Consider the following 14,951-nt stretch of genomic DNA (forward strand, 5'->3'; position numbering starts at 1 on the left):
AGTCTCCTTTTCCAGATCTGCCAATCTATCATCTCCCTAAAACATGAAAAGATAGAGACAGGGATTTTTTCAGCCTTGGTGTGATTTTCTTTAAAGTAAAGCAAACTCTTTTACAGCAAGAATTTTATTGTACTCTGAATAATATTCCAATTATTCTGAGTTGTGTATCAAATTGGACATACATGTGTGCATATAAATATCTTTGTAGTTATGACTCATAAAATGCTTTGCCTGAATATATATACTATATGTATTTGTATTACACATATGCATACGCATACAATCATGCATACAATCTATTCAATACCACACATACATAATCTTTTCAATAACATGAGAGCAAGAATCCCAAATAAAAACATATTCCTGGGATGTGATGGGTCATATTTTATTCCTTTGTGATTTTAACTCACATTTGAACCCAGATTTCTAAAATCAAAAGGCACAGTGCATAAAACCCAGCATGTTAAGGGCAGGGTGGAGGTGGGAGATTTCTGATCTTTCTGACCTGGAGGAGGGTCGCATCTGTCAGACACCTCAGTTTTAATGGAGCTGAAATCCATCACAAGCATGTAGCTTTCAAATCCCAAAGCTTGCATGTTCCTAAATCACACCATTTAAATCCATGGAAAAGATCTCATTGGACGGACTTCTGCTTTCAAGGAGGATATTTCTACTGATCCTAAGAAGTCTAAGGGGAAACAATTTTCTCATTATTTGCCACTCTCCCTATCTTGTTTCGCCCACCTGTAACCCCAGGAGAGGCCGTTCTAAGTCAGTGGCTTCATGAAGCACCGAGGAAGAACATTTGAAGAAATAAAAATAAGAGTAAACATTCCTGCAGATTTTCACTGAATTTTAATGTATATCTGTGAAAAGTAATAAGCGGGCTCTAGTTCATTAGGCAAGAACAAATTTCCCCCCCATAATTTTATCTGTGTTTAATTAAATATTTAATTAGTATACATCTAAAACTAATTTTTCAATGTATTCAGTACATTTAGCAGGACGGGCTGGTGCTGGGCTCTGTCTGCAGAAACACTTCTGTGGATGCGGACAGCCCCCATGCCCTTCTTGTCCTCCTGGGTGAGCTGATAGAAGCGAGTGGGTCATTTGGCATTAGCAAAGGAGTAAGTTAGCATTTGCACTGAGCTGGATCTTGCCAGGCTGTGCATATTGGAAGCCACAGACAGAGGCTCCTTTCACAGTGATGAATGGGTTTTTTCAAGCGTTCTGCTCCCTAGTTATGAGAAGAGTGACCCGGTCAGGAGACGACTTTATGAAGCTATAAAAAATGTATGTCACTTTGGACTCTCTAATGTCACCGGGAAGGAAAAAAAAAAAAAAAAAACCTGTGCAAAAATGGAAGGGTAATAAGGCTGTTTTCAATGCTCGAAATAGCTTTCTGTCTACAGTCATATGTAGCCCTGAACCTGGGGCACAGAGAGTGCCCATGAAGCACTGTTGTTGGGCAGATTAGAAAAAAAAAAAAAATTTGGCTTTGTTTAGCTTTGCTTGTGTTTGCAGAAATGCTTATGGTAAGGACAATCAGACATTTCCAAAGGCAGGTCCGGTAGCTCTGTGTCAGAGCTGGAAAATGTGCAATGTCTTTTTAAAAGCCAGCCATGTACTCAAGGTGGTGATGACTCTTAAGTATGCAGAAGAGCCAGAAAGGGAATCACTACAAAGCAAACACATTTTGAAAGGGGTCTTTTAATCTAATATTTTATAAAGCCTTTCCTGTGTATCATAAGGAAGTTTTTTTAAGAAAGAAAGGTTTGCCAGGTACACTTACCCCTATGCCTTCTGTTGAATACTCTGGAGTTTACAGATAGTGACATGTAGACTTTAACAAAAGCAGTCCTCTGTAGACCCATAATTTAGCATTCATTGAGTTCTCTTATTCTTCTCATCAATATGCAGATTTCACAGTATCAGGTGCTTTCCTTTTTGATATGTCACATATTTCATAACTCGTGTTCAAATGATAGTTTACACAAGGTAGGGAACCCAGAGGACCAAGGTCAAAGGTTATGCCTTTATTAGGGCTTCAATTAGTCACAGGTGAACTTTGGAATGTCTCAACTGGATTCAAACACTAGCTTTGTTGGGGTTGAATTGCACAACACTGGAGTGTCCCCTTTCAAGTCTAGATGTGTCATTTCTTTTCCTGGGACCTGCCAACTTGCTCCATCAATGCACCTGGAAGGGGGAAAAATGTGAAAAGCAATGAGCTTAATACTTCAGTTATAGCAAATGTCAGGCTCATGGACGGTTCTGAAGAAGGAGGGAGAGAACTGAGTTTTTCACCCATACAACATGAGTTTGGCATTTCTCACCCTTTTTTTCATGAAGAGGACTCTGCACATCAGGCTAGCTTCCTAGCCCCATTCTGAGAAAAGTTGGCCATAAGTGATTCTCTGTGTCCTGATCACTGTGTTTTCTACCATCGTTGCCACAACTAACCAAAAGTCCATGGAATGTCTAGACCTAAGAATTCTCCCCAGGGTGTAGACTATCTTGTAGAACCATTGAAGGAGTCAACCAAGTCTGTACTCTTGAAAGAGTTTGAATGTTAGACACCTAGAAAGTTAGCAGTCAGCTGAAGCAGGCAGAGGGGAAAGGAGAGACAGGAAGACACTGAATTAGACAGAGGACAGAGTCTACAGAGTCTTTTGCTCTGCACCAAAAAAGCAACGATATGAGGGCTTGCTATGGATTCCCCAAGGCCTGGCTAATTAACAGTTTATCCCAACTTCTCTGAGCATCATAAAGCCCTAACATCTGTAAACTCCCAATCTGTTTTCTCTTTGTAGCCTGAGCAACACAACATAATACAACAGCATACACTCCTATTTCAAAGAGGTCTCATCTTACCATAGAATATTTTTAAACTTTACTTAAAAAGCAGCTAAGAAATAAGAGGGATTTAAGTGCTTATTTTTATTAAAAAAATTTTTTTTAACATCTTTATTGGAGTATAATTACACCATTTACAATGGTGGGTTAATTTCTACTGTATAACAAAGTAAGTCAGCTATACGTATACATATATCCCCATATACCCTCCTTCTTGTGTCTCCCTTCTACCCTCCCTATCCCACCCCTCTAGGTGGTCACAAAGCAACTAGCTGATCTCCCTGTGCTATGCAGCCGCTTCCCACTAGCTATCTATTTTACATTTGGTAGTGTATATATTGCAGTCCTATTTACAATAGCCAGGACATGGAAACAACCTAAGTGTCCATCGACAGATGAATGGATAAAGATGTGGCACATATATACAATGGAATATTACTCAGCCATAAAAAGAAATGAAATTGAGTTATTTGTAGAGGTGGATGGACCTAAAGTCTGTCATACAGAGTGAAGTAAGTCAGAAAGAGAAAAACAAATACCATATGCTAACACATATATATGGAATCTAAAAAAAAAAAAAAAAAGGTTCTGAAGAACCTAGGGGCAGGACAGGAATAAAGATGCAGATGTAGAGAATGGACTTGAGGACACAGTGGGGGAAACGGTAAGCTGGGATGAAGTGCCTATCTTTAAAGCATTTTAAAGAGGAGAGACAATATATGCTTATTGGAAGCTTCAGATTGGCTATTTACTCTTATAGCTTGGAAACCAAAAATAATGTACTGGAGTTGGCTTCTCTACCTAAGCGTTTGTTTTTGTTTATTAGTTTTCCTTTAATAAAAACAGCATCGCTCTGTGTATTTGGATGAGTAAGTTTGGTTTAAGCTAGCCCTGCAAGTTAAGATGGGAAGTCTCTGATGTAAAAGGAAATAGAAGCCAAGTCATGAACATTGTAAAGATCAGCAAGTGTAAGAGGGAGAATCAGTGATGTTTTAGGCCCTGATCTCTTGCTAGTACATTATATTCCCATCTTTTAATCTCAAATGAAGGGTAAGTAGGCGGTGATGAAGTTCTCCTCTAGGAAGAGGCAAAAGGTGTGCATGATCTATACATAATTTTTAAACTATAATAAAACTGACAAAAAGCAGATCTGCTTTTTATTAATATCACCATTATCTCCCCAGGTCAACCCTTGGAATTCCAATGCTATCGATTTTTTTTTTTTTTGCGGTACGCGGGCCTCTCACTGTTGTGGCCTCTCCCGTTGCGGAGCACAGGCTCCAGATGCGCAGGCTCAGCGGCCATGGCTCACGGGCCCAGCCGCTCCGCGGCATGTGGGATTTTCCCAGACCGGGGCACGAACCCGTGTCCCCTGCATCAGCAGGCGGACTCTCAACCACTGCACCACCAGGGAAGCCCCAATGCTATCTTATACACTGAAGAATGTGTGCTTTACAAAATAAACCTAAGAAATTCTTGAGTAGAAAACGGATGCTATTTTCCAGACTCAAAGGATCAGAAGGCCTAATTTTGCCCCAGTGAGTGCTTGGCACTCAAGAGAACTCCTAAGACAAATATTTGGATCTAAGTTTTCATTAGTCTTGATTGGGCTCTGAGTATTGGAGCCCAATAGCATAAAACAGATATTTTTTCAAGAAATATTCCACATCACTTAAGAATTTATTAACAATTTACATAATTGTTTAAGTAATCTGCATAATTGACAGAAAGTTTAATTTGACCCTAGTTCAACTGTAACACTTATGGTTTTAAATTGAAATTGGTATAATTCATTTATGAGAGTAATTAAGCTATGGTGTCTAACAAATACAGTGTATGCTGCCTGAGGCCTCCAAGGCCAGAACATGCTATTAGAATGTTTTATTTAAATATGTCAAATCTGTTCATCTCTACCATCACCCATGTTAAAGTGGAACAAATGGCCTCTTTGACCTTGAGCACCATGTTTCTGAGACACAGTATTTGAAGCACACAATTCAACTATCTTTCTAGAGGAAACCATGAGCTAAAAAGTATTTAAAGAAAGACTAAACTTTACCTAGTTTTTACTTTCCAAAAGTGTTCAGACATATCTGTTTCTATGATAACCACACATTATTAAACATCAGTTTTTCAACATAGCAGAAAAATGCCCCAGAATAATGGATTGTTAGCTTATGACAAGTTGACTAAAATTCATGAGAATGAGAGAAGTGGGGGATCTGTCAACTTTCCTTGGAATGCATGATATTTATACTTAAATGTATAATTAATCCAAGTAATTGAAGGGTAGTTATCCCAAACAGTATATAATAAGATAATAGTGCTGAAAAGAGCCACTGCATATGTCTGGGGAAGGGCAGAGATTAATTTGGACAAGAGCTTGTGGCATGCAACATCTCTTCACTTGGAAAATATCAGATCTCATGGGTTTACTTTGTCACTGTCACCTGTTCAGCCTTGGGGACCAGAGGAATACGGACAAGGGTCACTGCAGGTGACATGGTTATGTAGACAAAAATCTCTCTTGGGCACACTCAAGATCCATCCCTTTGTAAAACTCCCATGAGTATTCCAAAGAAAATTCTGTAATGCATCATCACACAACACCACGTCTTAACACTGTAGGGATTTGTATTTTCCCCCTCGTTCTGCTCTTAGGATTTATTTTCTGTTTCTGTTTTCTCATTGATTCTTCATTCTCTTGATTAATTTTCCTATTACCCTCAATTCTCTTTTCTTTCATTATTTGAGAATCCAGAGTCTCAACCCTGCCCTTCAGACTTGCAATATTGAGTTGTTAGTAATAATTATGGTTCAACAAGTGCTTCTTCAGTGTCAAACACCATGCCAGGTATTTGATATAATTCATCTAATTTAATCACTATTGTAGCCCTACAAGTTATCTTCATTGTGCAAATGAGGAAATGGAGACTTTAGAGGAGTTAAATGACTCCTCTAGGTCCCAAAACCACCTGGGTTGCACCCATGACCGCATGACCATACACACACACACACACACACACACACACACACACACACACACAGACACACACTTGGAGAGTTCCATTCCACTGTATAATGTCTGGGAGTATGACTTCATTTCCTTTTTTATTGTATAATAATAAAAACAACAACATCAAATACAACAGAGAGAGAAAACCACAAACTTAGAGCTTTAATAAGTTATTATAAGTTCAGCAGCCTTGTAGTCATCACCGTGGTCAAGACAAACACTGTTAACCACACCAGAACACCATGTGTGGATCCATTCCCAATCACAGCCCTCTTCCACATGTCACAACTATTGAAGTCTCATAGAGTCTCTCACAGTATGGATTTTGTAGACTGCATACTCACAGTGCAGTTTTTCATGTTCCCATATCCTCGACATTTCCTGAAAACTGGTGGATGGACACAGAGCCTTGAACAGACTCAGGTTTGATCCCTTTGGCAAGAGTAAAAGCGGAACTCTTGCTCTTTTGACAAAGGCACATACCGTCTGCTTGTCTTTTGTCTTTTTGTGACGTTACCAATCACTGATGCCCAGTGACTTGATCCATTGATTCTTTGGAGAGTATTACAATATGGGAGCTATTCTAACTCTTTCATTTCTTTTTCATGAATTATCTAGAAAGCTTTTATACAGAGATGTTTTTTTCTCTTTGGTCCTGTAATGGAACCATTCATATAGAAAGGTGGGATAAATGCTTTTTTCTTTCTTATTAATTATTGGTTTTAGTGATGATAAATATGCTTCTACTAGTCCCTGGAGGTGACAGATTATTTTGTTTTTAATATGTATATGAAGAAGTTGATTTAAAAATATGTGATGGGTTTCAATCCATTGTAATTATTTATATTATCCTTACTGAAGCTCAGATTGTCACATCTTTGGTACTAGAAGCCATTTAAAATTGGTCCCTGAGTCCCTTTGACATAATCCTAGTAATATTTAGTAACCTTTGATAGCTTCCTTGTTATTTAGTATAGCAAAATTTTTAAGGTTCATCTTCTATATTTTCTGCCCTAAATCAGCAATCAGCTATCTCTCCTTGAATGAGTGTTATGGGCTGAGTTGTCTACAAGCAACTCACATATATAATAATATTGCAAGGTTTAAAGGAAAAGGAAGAAAAAATATATCATGCAAAAACATTAATTAAGGTAAAGCCATAATGGTTATCTTAATATGAGATAATACAGATTTCAGAACAAAGAAAATTTTCAGATACAGAGTGGGATATTATATAATGATAAAGGGATCAATAAAAAATAATACATGACTGTTCTAAATGTGTATGCATCAAATGGCAAAGCTGCAAAATATCTGAAGGAAAATCCAATAGAACTAAAAAGACAAATATACAAATTCACAGTTATAGTTAAAAAATTCAATGCCCCTCTTTCAATAACTAATAAAACACCTACAGAGGAAATCGGTAATGGTATGGAAAACCTCAACAACACTGTGAACCAATAGAATCCAACTCGCATTTATAGAACACTTCATGCAAGAGCATAATACACATTATTTTAAAGTGCCCACACGGCATACATCAAGATGAGCCTAATCCTTGGTCATAAGAAAAGCCTCAAAAAATCTTAAAAGTGTTTAAATAGTGGGATGTCATTAAAATACAATGGTATCAGGGAAGAAATCAACAAGTGAAAGATAACAGGGAAATCTCCAAGTATTTGAGAACTAAACAGTACACTTCTAAATAATGCATGAAAAAAAGGAGTCTCAGGGAAAATAAAAATTACATTGTATTGGATGAAAATGAAAATACAATGTATCAAAATTATTGGGATACAGCTGAAACAGTTCTGAGAGGGAAACATATCTTTACAAGCATACATCAGAAAAGAGGAAGAGTCTCATGGTAACGCTCTAATTTCTCACCTCAAGAACTTGAAAAAATAAAGGTAAAATAAGCTGAAAGGAAACAGAAGGAAGAAAATAATAAACAGAAAAGCAGACATCAATGAAATTGAAAATAGAAAAAAACAGAGAAAAATCAATAAAACAAAGAGCAGATTCTTTTAAAAATATCAATAAAATAGAAAAACCTCCAGGATGACTGACAATGATGACAGAGAAGATGCAAGCTATCAATGTCAGGAATGAAGGACGAGGTATCACTATAGACCCTACAGATTCAAAGAATGAAAAGAGAATATTATGAACAATTTTATACACATGACTTTGACAACTTAGATGAAATGACCAATTCCCCCCAAAAACACAAACTACCACAACTCACTAAGTATATAATAGATAATTTCAATAGCCTATAATTACTAAGGAAATAAATTCATAATTAGTGAACTCTCCAAAAGGAAATATCCAGATATGGATAGTTTTACTGGAAAATGCCACCAAATATTTTTTTTAAATAACATCAATTCTACACAACACCTTCCAGAAGATAGAAGAGGACAGACATATGCCAAATATTTTTATGAAGTTACTATTACTCTGATGCCAGAACTGGAAAAAGAAAGTACAAAAAAGAAAGAAAAGAAAAAGAAAATTATAGGCAAATGTTCTTCATGGATATAGACAAAAAAATCTGAAATTTGTTAAGATATGAATAAATATCAGCAAATTGAATTCTGCAATACATAAACAATTATCCACCATCACTAAGTGTTCTAGGGTTGCAGAATGATTCAATATTCTACTATCAATCAATGCAATCCACCATTTTAACATTCTGAAGAATAAAAATTTACATGATTATGTCAGTTGATGCAGAAAAAGGCATTTGATAAAATTCAGTACTCACTTATAATTTTTTAAAAGTCTCAGGTAAATAGGAATAGAGGTGAAATTCTTCAATTTGATAAAAATACCCTACAAAAAATCTACAGCTAACATTATACTCTGTGATAAAAGACCAAATGTTTTCTCCCTAAGATCAGGAATAGGCAAGCATATCCACTCTCATCAGACCTATACAACATAGTGCTGGAAGTTCTAGTTCTATAAGGCAGGAAAGGGATGTAAAAAGCAAAGCAATTGGAAAGGAAAAATAGTACTGTCCATATTTGCAGAAGTCACAATCGTCTATGTAGAAAATACTAAGGTATCTAAAATTAAAAAAGTCTTCTTATGACTATTAAGTTTGATCAGCAGGGTTGCAGGACAGAAAATAAACAAACAAAAATCCATTATATTTGTACATACTAACAATGAATGCTTAGACACCAAAATTAAAAGTATAATATCATTTATAACATATCAAAAAATAAAACAGGTAGAAATTAAAAAAACATATACAGGACTTCTATGATGACAACTACCAATGCTGATGAAAGAAATTCATGAAGACCTAAACCAGTGGAGAGACATACCATGTTTATGGATCAGACAACTCAACACTGTGAAGATGTCAATCCTCCCCACATTGAATACAAATTCAGATCAAAATCTCAGCAAGAGTTTTAGGAAAGAAGGAGGAGAAAATATCTGGAATCTAAGACTAGGCAAAGAAACCTTACACTTGACACCAAAAGCCTGTTCTATTAAAAAAAAAGAAGAAGAAAAATTGGACTTCATCAAAATTAAAACATGTTGTTAAAAAAGCTGAAAAGACAAGCTTCAGACTGGAAGAAATTATTTGCAAACTGACCAATGTCTGATATCTAAAATATATAAAGTGGTCTCAAAACTCAAATAAATAATAATAATAATAATCTATTTTAATAATGGGGAAAAAAACCATGAAGAGACATTTCAGCCAAGAGGTTTTAGAGATGGCAAATAAGCACATGAAAAAATGTTTAATTTGAACTTTTCTAATTGTTAGTCTTTAGGGAAGTTCAAATTAAAATCACAATAGGTTATCACAACAAGCATATCAGAATAGTTAATATTAGAAAGAAAACAGCAAATACTGGCAATGACTCAGATAAATTGGATTGCTCATATATTACTAGTGATAATGTAAAATGATACAGCTATTCTGGAAAACCATTCATCAGTTTCTTTACTAAACTATATATATATATATATGTACAATTAACATACAACCCATCAGCCACACTCCCAGGCATTTATACCAGAGATATGAAGATTTATGTTTCCAGAAAAGCCTGTATGCAAATGTTTGTGGTATCTTTATTTGGAAGAGTCCAAAACTGGGAAAAACCCAGATTTTTCTTCAACAAGTAAATGGATAAACTGTGGTATATCCATACAGTAAAATATTACAATCAATCAGAACAAATTATTGACAGTCAAGAACCTGGAGGAATCTTCAGATATTTATGCTGAGTAAAAATTCCAATCTCGGGGCTTCCCTTGTGGCACAGTGGTTGAGAATCCATCTGCCAATGCAGGGAACACAGGTTCGAGCCCTGGTCCAGGAAGATCCCACATGCCGCGGAGCAACTAAGCCTGTGTACCACAATTACTGAGCCTGTGCTCTAGAGCTCACGAGCCACATCTACTGAAGACCGCGTGCCTGGAGCCTGCACACCACAACAAGAGAAGCCACCGCAATGAGAAGCCCATGCACCACAACGAAGAGTAGCCTGTGCTCCCCTCAACTAGAGAAACCCGCGCACAGCAACAAAGACCCAACACAGCCAAAAATAAATAAATTTATATTAAAAAAATTCCAATTCTTAAAGATTATATAGTGCATGATTCAGTTTATATAACATTCTTGAAATGACAAAATTATAGAAATGGAGAACAGATTAGTGATTACCAGGGGTTAAGGAGGAGGTGAGAAGGAGGCCACTAAGTGGTCTATAAAAGGACACCATTAGAAATCCTTGTGGTGATGGTGATGGGAATTCCATATATGTTTACTGTAGCAATGTCAATATTCTGGTTGTGATATTATACTAGTTTTATAATATGTTACCATTGAAGGAAACTGAGTAAAGATACCAGGAATCACTCTGTATTGTTTCTTACAACTGCATGTGAACCTACATTTAACTCAAAAATTTTAATTAAAAAATGTAAGTCCTATTTTTGCTTCCATCATGATAGTTTGATTTTCTCTTACCAAAACATATGTTTCATTACTCTCAGTGCTTTTGCACTTATCCCATATGATAAACTTAAAAATGCTGATAGGTTGCTTCAAATCTAAGCACAAATACAATACACTTGCTATAAACCAGAGGACACAAAGGCTCCAAATAAGATTGCTACTTGTGAGTGGTTTTCAGAGTTGTCAAGCTGTTGTTCTGAAGTAGTGCTTGATTCATCTAACACTTAGATTTCAGATTTTAGCAGATAAACTTCTGTTTATATAAACCCTCATTATGCCTGGTCTAGAGCAAATTTCAAAGAAAGGGAACATTATCAGTAGTACTATTATTATTTAATTATCGTTCATTTCTTAAAGGAAGCAAAAGATACACAATATGCTTGTAGATCCCATGATCTGGCTTGGGCATTCTTCTATATATGCACAATCAACAATAAGCTTCACACATGCTGCTCTGAGTCCCCCATCTGTCTCTAGCAGAGTCATTTCTCATTTCTCTGGCAGATTTTTCAAGTTTTATGTGCTCTTTTTGATCCTCTTATCTTTGGTGAACTCCTTTTGGTTCTCTGTGATATTGTGCTCTCTTGCTTCATTTGTTCTGCTTAGAATTCCACCCCATACTCCCAACCAACCATCCCGCTTTCCCCCTACACACAAACACACACACACGCCATTCTACCAACCACTCTTTGAGTGACTAAACTTTACTCGTATCTCAAGGCTCAGGTTATCTATCTCCACAATATGGACCTCCCAGCTATATCAAGTGTTCCTGACACTATTTTAATTATTGGTTAATTGTCTTCTCAGCTAAATTATAAGCTTTGGAGAGTAGATTCTATGTTTGTCTTCTTCACCACTGTACCCAAGTGCTTACGTCAACACCTGTCACCAGAAAGGCAACCAATAAGAAAGCATCATGTCGTTTTATCACTCTGTGCAGCAGATAATAAGGATCCTCTGCTAGAGTGATGACAGGGGTGGAGAGGTGATCTACAGGCAGCTGAAGTTTTCAAAGGAAAAAAGCAAAGAAATAATTTTTTCACGTATGTTCTATGTTTAAAATATATCCTTTATTGTGATTTTTATAGAAATTTGTTGCTTTATTAATAATAATCAGTTTCTTAAAGATGGCCCATTTCATGCAAGGACTGAACTGATCAGATATTTTTTTACTAATAATAACTTCACAGGGTACTGTGAAGTATATAATAAGTTATCTAATAACTTCACAAGCCATCTCTGCTCACATTTTTCAGCTCATTTGGGGTTTTATTTTATTTTTTACTTTGGGTAGATTTTCATCTTTATCATTAATGCTATGTTGACTTATATCTTCAAATTACCAAAGTAGATAAATTGCTGCATTGAGACGTACATGTAGTGAAGGATTACAACTTAGAATATCATCAATGGAAACGGTGTTCAGGTGTCCAATGTAAATACAAATTGTGAACCTTTAAGGGCTGGAACAAGTGAATTTGGCCTGGTAGCCAAAAAGGAAAAGTGAGATTAGAAGTGTGACAATGAACATCTGAAAACTGGATTTTATTGCACAAATTAACCATTATTAGTCCTTAGTGTGTTGAGTGGTATGACGTTTAGGCAAAGAGTTAATAGGAAACATTGAAGGTTGTGTGCTCTTGTAAAACCAACCTACTCACCTTTCTGATAACCCAGTTTAGATGTGTGTTTGCTTTTGTTATTCTCCAAACAAGCACAAAATAATGCTTTCTAGTAGAACTGGAGAATAAACTGGAAAGGTTGAGTTGTACAACTTTTACCATAAACAGCTACTGGTCACACAAGAGACTTATGAAGCTAATCACAAGTTAAAAAATATCCTTAGAGAAAAAATATAATACTAACAATTGGCTGAATTGTTTCATCAAATGATATTACGGTTGTGTGTTAGGTAACATTGATTGCGTGTGGGAGCTGCAGTGCTATCCCATGGGTGTGTTTATAGTTCTGGCATGAGCATACAACTTACAGGGGCAAATAAGAAAATAACTTTATTCTCTCACACCCTCTCCCAACCTCTCATTGTCCCTCTAAACATGCTTAGTGGGGCTTGCTTCTTCCTACCCCCTATACTGAAAGCTATTTGGAGTCTTATGGTTTTCAGACTTAAAATAAAATCCTCTAATATTTAATATTCAAATAATCTTTGTTCAGGAATTCATGTACCTAGTCTGGGCAATGAACAAAAGCACATCTCAAATGTCACCTTTTTCTTTCCCCCAGTGTGAAGCAGCTTTGGTGGTCTGAGACAGGTCTGGTGATAGATTCCTTCTTTGCTCCCCTGCCTTGAATTTTTCCTCTTTTCCCCCATAACTGCAGGCCAAAGTTGTGTTTTTATAGAGACAGGTGCCAGTGTGATTTGGCTTCAGTTTCTTTGGCTGTAGTGGGTATTTTGATCTAACACCCTCTGGTCTTTGAGAGCGGACAAAGCTGATTCCTTGTCTTGGGGCCTAGTGTGGATTCTACTATTACCCCCTTACCCACCACTACCACCAGACACATTGGACTCTACTTTTCATGATGGGCACAATGTATTTTCACTCAAATAGTCATGTAGTTGACTGTTGCTGCCCTGAGTTTCATCCTATGTTGTTTTACTACTTCCTCCAGGCAGTTCTTCTGGGAAGAATTAAAATGTCTCCAGGCTGGCTCTTTTCCCCACCTGGCCCCTCTCTAGCCTATGAGACACACTCACTCGACCTCACCCCTTCATGAAGGTAAGTGCAGCCAGCTCCTAACATGTCTTTTTCCATTCTCTCTCCTTTGGCCAATAATCACAGATTTTTCTCCTTAGATTTTCTACTTAATTAATATTCTACACAGCCTCATATTTTTAGATCTAGTTCATTGTGCCCTAACTCTTCTCCTAAACTCTGAGAATCACATCTTGAAACTCCCAAGTGAACTCTTTGAAGACCACCTCACTAAGCTTGAGACTCACCCATCCTTTAGGAAGAGGGGTGAGAAAAAAAGCTATGAAATGTTGAGTTTCTCCAATCTATTTTTTTCAATTTCCAATACTTTTAGCTGATTTCCTAGCCTAAAGTTTTAAATCTGGTTTTTAATATATCCTTTGCAAATCCTGAAAAGATAGCCTAGTATCTTTTATTTATTTATTTATTTATTTATTTGAATGTAGGTATTGTGGATGCTATTGTGGTGGTCTTAGGGAGAGATCCAGCAAAAATGGAGACAAAAGGAACCCCATTTTAATACCCTACAGTACATATATGAAAGAGGAGTGTTTGATAAAATTTTGTTTATCATTGAAAACCTGTGCTCCAGAAGACATATTTAATTCATTATTGATCATTTTGCAAGAAGTGAAGTAAGATTAGAAAAGTCACATTGGAGCCAGAACAAATACCACCTGCTAAGTATACAACAATATAGGTCCTTTCTATGAGAATGAAGTAAATTGTATGGGAACAACAGAAAACAGTTAGCCAACAACAGTTTTATCCCAATTCAGTGTTAAAGATGCTACAGAGAATTGTTACTGTGATGATACTGAGGCTACTGAAGGCCTCTTCAATATCCTGAAAGAAGTACTTTTTAGTGAGGTCAAGAAACTGATTTTTCAAAGAAAAAATATTCTATCTGTGCAAATGAAACCTTTTAATTTGGTTTTATTAATTGAGAAATTATATAAAAATACTTTTTCATGAAATTACTTTTTCATGAAAAATACTTTTTCTGATAAAGCCAGAAAAGACCCTTTGTATGATTTCAAGTGATGTGTTCAAATGACACATCTTAGTTATTTATTACGTTTAATAGCCTGAATCTAATTATAAAGTATTAATATCACAATTATTAATTTAAAAAATAAAAATAAGATATTAGGATTTCTTGAGGGAACTTGATATTCTTCACTTTTGAGAAAAATAAACTGAAAGCATATTATTGTGGACACTTAAAGAAAATAGTTTCAAATTTTCATCATGTATGAAAGAAATATTTCCAGAGCTGAGTGCAACCAAGAAATTAAGAATTCAATACAGCCATCAATTATTTCATTTTTTGAATATCAGTTGAGGTAGGACATGACAT

Source organism: Lipotes vexillifer, unplaced genomic scaffold, assembly GCF_000442215.2.
Source record: "Lipotes vexillifer unplaced genomic scaffold, Lipotes_vexillifer_v1.1 scaffold665, whole genome shotgun sequence".
In the NCBI taxonomy this organism is placed as follows: domain Eukaryota; kingdom Metazoa; phylum Chordata; class Mammalia; order Artiodactyla; family Lipotidae; genus Lipotes; species Lipotes vexillifer.